General features: G+C 35.1%; 1 non-coding gene across 1 annotated transcript; it reads left to right on the top strand.

Moving 5' to 3' along the window:
* Window positions 1–108, top strand: LOC112768373 (small nucleolar RNA R71). The gene has a single exon (XR_003185808.1). It is a non-coding gene; the product is annotated as a small nucleolar RNA R71 (small nucleolar RNA).
* Window positions 109–8169: the final 8061 nt, after the last annotated feature.

Genomic DNA, 8169 nt, shown 5'->3' with positions numbered 1-8169 from the left:
AAGCATGTCAGAAGGACACTTTTTGGTCAGCTGCTTGTATCTTTCCCAAGCTTCATAGAGGGATTCACCTTCTTTCTGTCTGAAGGTTTGAACATCCGCTCTAAGCTTGCTCAGATTTTGAGGAGGAAAGAACTTGGCTAAGAAAGCCATGACCAGCTTATCCCAAGAGTTCAGGCTGTCTTTGGGTTGAGAGTCCAACCACACTCTAGCTCTGTCTCTTACAGTAAAAGGGAAAAGCATGAGCCTGTAGACTTCATGATTTACTCCATTAGTCTTAACAGTATCACAGATCTGCAAGAATTCAGTTAAGAACTGAAAAGGATCTTCAGATGGAAGTCCATGAAACTTGCAGTTCTGCTGCATCAGAGAAACTAGCTGAGGTTTCAGCTCAAAGTTGTTTGCTCCAATGGTAGGAATGGAGATGCTCCTTCCATGTAAATTGGAATTAGGTGCAGTAAAGTCACCAAGCATTCTCCTTGCATTATTGTTGTTGGGTTCGGCTACCATTTCCTTTACTTGTTCGAAATTTTCAATGAGGTTGTCTCTGGATTGTTGTAATTTAGCTTCTCTTAGTTTTCTCTTCAGAGTCCTTTTAGGTTCTGGATCAGCTTCAACAAGAATGCCTTTTTCTTTGTCCCTGCTCATAAGAAAGAGAAGAGAAAAAGAAAAGAAGAGGAATCCTCTATGTCATAGTAAAGAGGTTTCTTATTGTTAGTAGAAGAAGAAAAGGAATAGGGGTGAAGAAGAATGAAGAATCCAAACACAAAGGTGATGATAGGAGCAGAGATGTGAGATGAAGAGAAGTGTTAGTAGATGAATAAATATATAGATGGGGATGAGAGGAGGAGAGAATTTTCGAAAATAATTTTTGAAAAAGAGTTAGTGATTTTCGAAAATAGTTTTTGAAAGAGGTTAGTAGTTTTTCAAAAATTCAAATAAAAAATAAAATAATTAGTCTAATTAAAAAGAAATTTTGAAAAAGAGGGAAGATTTTTTCGAAAATTAGAGAGAGTTAGGTAGTTTTTGAAAAAGGTAAGAAACAAACAAAAAGTTAGTTAGTTAGTTGAAACAAATTTGAAAATCAATTTTGAAAAAATAAGAAGTTAGGAAGTTAGAAAAGATATTTTAAAAATCAAATTTTTGAAAAAAGATAAGATAAGAAGATATTTTTGAAAAGATATGATTGAAATTAGTTTTTGAAAAAGATTTGATTTTTAAAATCTCAATTAATGACTTGATTCACAAGAAATCACAAGATATGATTTAGAACTTAAAGTTTGAATCTTTCTTAACAAGTAAGTAACAAACTTGAAATTTTTGAATCAAAACATTAATTGATGATGTTAATTTCGAAAATATGATGTAAAATTAAGAAGAAGATTTTTGAAAAATATTTTTGAAATTTTCGAAAATGACTAAAAAAAATTAAAAAAAAGATTTGATTTTTGAAAAAGATTTTGAAAAAGATAAGATTTTTTTTTTATTTTGAATTGAAAATTTGATTTGACTCATAAAAACAACTAGATTTTAAAAATTTTTGAAAAAGTCAACTCAAATTTTCGAATTTGATGAGAGAAAAAGGGGAAGATATTTTTTGATTTTTTTTTGAATTTTTAATGATGAGAGAGAAAAACATGAAAATTATGCGATGCATGAAAATTTTTAGATTAAAACAATGAATGCATGCAAGAATGCTATGAATGTCAAGATGAACACCAAAAACACTTTGAAGATCATGATGAACATCAAGAACACATTTTTGAAAAATTTTTAATGCAAGAAAAACATGCAAGACACCAAACTTAGAAATCTTTAATGCTTAGGCACTAAGAATTCAAGAATGCATATGAAAAACAAGAAAAGACACAAAACATGCAAATGCAAAGATCAAACAAGAAGACTTACCAAGAACAACTTGAAGATCATGAAGAACACTATGAATGCATGAAATTTTCGAAAAATGCAAGATGAATATGCAATTGACACCAAACTTATAACATGACTCAAGACTCAAACAAGAAACACAAAAAAATTATTTTTGATTTTTATGATTTTATGATTTTTTTGTATTTTCTTTTAATTTTTTTTTCGAAAATCATTTTGAAAAAGAAAAATAAGGATTCCAAAATTTTTAATATGAATTCCAGGAATCTTGCCATGTTAGTCTAAAGCTCCAATCTGAGGGTTAGACATGGCTTAATAGCCAGTCAAGCTTTAGCAGAACTTTACATTCAGCAGCCAATTTGCTAAGAAAGATAAAGAAGCTCTTCTCTTGAGTCCAAAAGAAATGAGGCATGGCTTTACAGCCAGCCAGGCTTCAACATGCTTAATGAAACACTAGAATTCATTCTTAAAAATTCTGAAGAAAAATATATTTTTGAAAATATTTTTTTTTTTTTCGAAAACAGGTGAGAAATTTTTGAAAGGTTTTTGAAAAATTTTTGAAAAGAAAACAAAAAGAAAATTACCTAATCTGAGCAACAAGATGAACCGTCAGTTGTCCAAACTCGAACAATCTCCGGCAACGGCACCAAAAACTTGGTATGCGAAATTGTTACTCAGGTTGTGAATTATTATTCGAAATTGATTCCCTGGTGATGGCACCAAAAACGGATGCACAGAACCATGGTCTAAACATATCTTCACAACTTCGCATAACTAACCAGCAAGTGCACTGGGTCGTCCAAGTAATACCTTACGTGAGTAAGGGTCGAATCCCACGGAGATTGTTGGTATGAAGCAAGCTATGGTCACCTTGTAAATCTCAGTCAGGCGGATATAAAATAGTTATGTAGTTTTCGAATTTTAGTAATAAAAGAAGGATAGAAATACTTATGTAAATCATTGGTGAGAATTTCAGATAAGCGCATAGAGATGCTTTCGTTCCTCTGAACCTCTGCTTTCCTGCTGTCTTCATCCAATCAGTCTTACTCCTTTCTATGGCTGGCTTTATGTAAGGATGTCACCGGTGCCAATGGCTACTTTCAATCCTCTCGGGAAAATGGTCCAAATGCTCTATCACAGCATGGCTAATCATCTGGAGGCATCACCCTTGTCGTTGGTTGCATCCTATTCCTCTCTGTGAAAATGGTCCGATGCGCTGTCACTGCATGGCTAATCATCTTGGAGGTTCTCGATCATACTGGAATAGAGTTTACTATCCTTTTGCTTCTGTTACTACGCCCAGCACTCGCGAGTTTGGAGTTCGTCACAGTCATTCAATCCCAGAGTCCTACTCGGAATACCACGGACAAGGTTTAGACTTTCCGGACTCTCATGAATGCCGTCATCAATCTAGCTTATACCACGAAGATTCTAATTAAGAGATCTAAGAGATACTCATTCAATCTAATGTAGAACGGAAGTGGTTGTCAGGCACGCGTTCATAGGAAATGATGATGATTGTCACGTTCATCACATTTAGGTTGAAGTGCGAATGAATATCTTAGAAGCGAAATAAGATGAATTGAATAGAAAACAGTAGTACTTTGCATTGATCTTTGAGGAACAACAGAGCTCCACACCTTAATCTATGGAGTGCAAAAACTCTACCGTTGAAAATACATAAGTGATAATGGAGTTCATTGGTCTCGGCCCCAGAGGGGAACCGGAGTAACCAAGACTACGAATACAATGATAAAAAGTTCTATTTATAATAAACTAGTCACTAGGGTTTACAGAAGTAAGTAATTGATGCATAAATCCACTTCTGGGGCCCACTTGGTGTGTGCTTGGGCTGAGCTTGAAGTCTACACGTGGAGAGGTCATTCTTGGAGTTGAACGCCAGCTTTTGTGCCATTTTTGGCGTTGAACTCCACTTCGCAACTTGTTTCTGGCGCTGGACGCTAGAATTGGGCAGAAAGCTGGCGTTGAACGCCAGTTTGCGTCTTCTAAACGTGGGAAAAGTATTGACTATTATATATTGCTGGAAATCCCTGGATGTCTACATTCCAACGCAATTGAAATCACGCCATTTCGAGTTCTGTAGCTCCAGAAAATCCATTTTGCGTGCAGGGAGGTCAGAATCCAACAGCATCAGCAGTCCTTCTTCAACCTCTGAATCTGATTTTTGCTCAAGTCCCTCAATTTCAGCCAGAAAATACCTGAAATCACCGAAAAACACACAAACTCATAGTAAAGTCCAGAAATGTGAATTTAACATAAAAACTAATGAAAACATCCCTAAAAGTAACTAGATTCTACTAAATTAGTCTTCTACCCTCATCTCCACAACCTATCCTAAATCATTCTAACCTTACAACCACAATTAAACTTAGTTCTTAGAAACCTTTACTGACATTAACCCACTAAACTCTTCAAGTATTCAAGCCTAAGATACGCATAGTCATCGTCCTACGACCTCTACTCACAACTATCATGTGCTATTGCATTCCGCAAGCTTCTACTGCGCCACTCTGATATTTAGTCACTAATTAACTAACTAATCCAAATATTCAATCAAGTCATACATCATTCATCGGATTACAAAACCTAGGCTTACTTCTGAACTTCCTCAACTTGACCCAAATAAGATTTACACTCATCCTAAGACTAAGTCATACTTAGGGCCTTATAGGGTCTCTGATGAACGGATTTTTGTGTGGTTTATAATTTCACAAATGAAATCCCATTGCAAGTATAGTTTCTAAACCAACAATAATCCTTTCATATAAAAATTTGGTTGTCACTAAAATAAATCCAATAAAATTAAACCGAAGTATTTAAACCTCGGGTCGTCTCTCAAGGAATTGCAGGGAGGTGTGTTACTTATAATTGGTTATGAGATTGTATCTTTTTGGGTTTTTGTAAAGGTTGAACAAGGAAAGTAAATGACAAGAAAGTTAACTAATAACTAAGAAAGCTCTTGGCAAGGTATGATAATCAGAAGTCCTATCCTAGCTATCCTTATCAATTGTGACATCAATTATCCATTGCTCCCACTTAGTTAACCTCTAACTATGAAGGAAAGTCAAGTGGATGAATCAATTTGATTCCTCAAGTCCTAGTCAAAGCCTAAGGAAAGACTAGCTTTAGAGGGATCCAAATCAACTAGCAACTTTCAATTATCAATGAACAAAAGAGTTTGATGACTCAAGAGTCTCCAATTAGTCAACCAAAGCCAAGAGGAGAGAAATCTACTCTAAAATCTAACCAAGCATTTTGTCAAACACTTGGAAGGCATAACATAAAAACATAGAAATTAATAAAAGACAATAAAACCTAAGCAACCAATTGCAAGGAATCAATAACAACAAATGATAAAAGAAGTAATAAACATGAAATACCTCAAATTCCATTAAATGGAAAATCAAATCTAACATGAGAATTCATAAACTAAAGTGGCAACATAAAATAATCAATAAGGAAAATAGATAAATTAGAATGCTAAGACAAATAAAAGTAGAAGAGAAACTAAATCAAACTAAGATGGAAATCTGAAATTAAGAAGAATTAAAGCTAAAAGCCCTAAAACCTAGAGAGAGGAGAGAGCCTCTCTCTCTAGAAAACTACATCTAAAACCTAAAATTATGTGAATGAAAGTTGTATCCCTGATTCCTCCACTTTGCAGCCTCTAATCTGTGTTTTCGGGATTGGAACTGGGCCAAAAACAGCCTAGAAATCGCCCCTAGCATTTTATGATATGTACATCACGTGGCTCTGTCACGCGTACGCGTCGCCCACGCGTACGCGTCGATGAACTTTCGCAAGGTCACGTGTACGCGTGCGCCACGCGTTCACATTGCTTAACAGCATGGCAACTATGGCAAATTGCATATCATTTCGAAGCCCCGGATGTTAGCTTTCCAACGCAACTGAAACCGCCCTATTCGGAACCATGTAACTCAAGTTATGGTCGATTTAGTGCGAAGAGGTTAGGGTTGACAGCTTAACAATTCCTTCAATTTCTTGTATTCCTTCCACTTTTGCATGCTTCCTTTCCATCCTCTAAGCCATTCCTACCCTATAAACCCTGAAATGACTTAAGAAACATATCATGGCATCGAATGGTAATAAGAGAGGATTAATAATTAGCAATTTTAAGGCCAAAGAAGCATGTTTTCAATCAAAGCACAGAATTGGGAAGGAAAATGTAAAACAGGCAATTTATATGCATAAGTGTGAGAATAATGGATAAAATATACTAAATTAAGCACTAGATAAACCCTAAAAATGGGGTTTATCAATCTCTATGCCTAATTCTAATCTTAACAATTTTCCACAGCTCCAAGTACAATATCCATTAATTTCCAACCATTCAACTTTTCAAAGCCTAACAATAGTTATTATACTAACCACCATTTCAATACTATCCACTCAATCACACATAATCATTCCAACACCTAAAATATTCTATTCTCCATTTTCTTTACTTATTCGACAAAATTCCAAGGTCCACAATATCACCATACCGTTTATTTCGCATCTAATTATCCAATTCACTCACAATTTCATCAATGAATACAACTCAACCTCCCTTAGGCATACTAAACAACTAATAAATTTTTACTTATCATAACTAAAATCGAATGTTAAACTCAGCCAAAAATTCAAGCCTAAATTTATTCTCGCTTATTTTTCTCCTTCTCTACTTACCTCTGCACTCTATAATTCACCAAGTACCAAATGTTATTTTAACCACCATATAATCTACCAGTAAAAACCAAAGTCAAGTGCAAAAATCCCTAGTGATAACTTAACTCAAATTCATAGTCCCTTGGTAATTACATCCATCTCCATGGGGGTAGTTCCTCCTTGCTCCACATCTTTGATACAAGCACAAACGCAGCAGGCTCCAGATCGTGAGTCAAAGAATTCACTTTGTACGGCCTCAATTGTCGCGATGTGCAAACCATTACATCCTGATGTTACATCAGAATGCACTCTAAAATTTTCCTATGAAACGTACCAATAGATTTTTGATGGTCCATGGGGTTTAAGTAGTGCAAACACTAGCGTTGTAGGTAATCTTTCTTTCAAGTTTTTCCACAAATTGATGTTCATATCAACAGGGTATCCTTGTGTGTCAATTTAGTTACAGGTAACTTCATTTGCAAAAGCAAAGCTCCACAACTCCTCGTGATGCCACACGCTCACAAGTCTCATCCTTCGTGTTCAAAATTCATGTCCTAAGGACTTAACATATCAATGGTTGCGTCTAAGAATTGCATGTGATGTCGAAATGAGCTCAAGTTATCCTAAGGAATATCAAGCTCGAAAGAAAGAAAACAATTTTATAGGGTATCCATAAGAAGTTTCAGTTATTTACATTTCTTGCAATTTAAGTTTCTGCAATTTACATTACTTGCACTTTAAGATTCAGTTCTTTTAATTTGTCTGCACTTTAAATTCTTGTCAATTATCCCTCCCCCTTTACAATTCATGCAATTTAGCTTCTGTCAATTACAAATCACTCAAATTAACTCTTATTTGCTTGACTAAATCAACCACTAAACTAAAATTTCTCAATCCTTCAATCCCTGTAGGATCGACCTCACTCACGTGAGTTATTATTACTTGATGCGACCCGGTACACTTGCCGGTGAGTTTTGTGTTGGATCGTTTTCCACACATCAGCGAACACGTGCCTGACACAAACGCGTGGATTGGAATCTGCACGAATGATGCGAATGCGTGGACGACGTGTACGCGTGACCTACGCGATCTGTAGAAATTACAAAATATGCTAGGGGCGATTTTGGGCCATGTTTTAACCTAATTTTCGGCCTAGAAACACAAAATAAAGCAAGGGAACGTGTAGAGATTTCATCACATTAGGATTACTTTAGTTTTAGATCTGAATCTAGATTAGTGTTACATTGATAGTTTATGCTTTTGTTTTGGGATTGTGGATGTTGAAGAGCCATTATCTCCGTGAAGACATTACTTTAGTTTGTTCCTTTATCCTTTACTCTTTTCAGTTGATTATTGACCCTATTCAATTAAGTATGTTACATTTTGAGTTTATTAATATATAGAGTTATTTTTATTTTTAATTAATTTTAATTCTCTCTATTTTAGTTTATTCAATTATGTCTTCTTATATTTTTATGATTATTAATTCCATGTCAATGGAGTAGATTCTCCACTTGACACGGGGTTGATTAAGAGGAGGCACTTGAGTTGAAATGCTCAAGTGATTAGTTAAATTGGACGTTGTAGGCTAATTCT

The sequence above is a fragment of the Arachis hypogaea genome, chromosome 17 (genome assembly GCF_003086295.3).
Source record: "Arachis hypogaea cultivar Tifrunner chromosome 17, arahy.Tifrunner.gnm2.J5K5, whole genome shotgun sequence".
In the NCBI taxonomy this organism is placed as follows: domain Eukaryota; kingdom Viridiplantae; phylum Streptophyta; class Magnoliopsida; order Fabales; family Fabaceae; genus Arachis; species Arachis hypogaea.
This window is presented reverse-complemented; position numbering and strand designations above follow the sequence as displayed.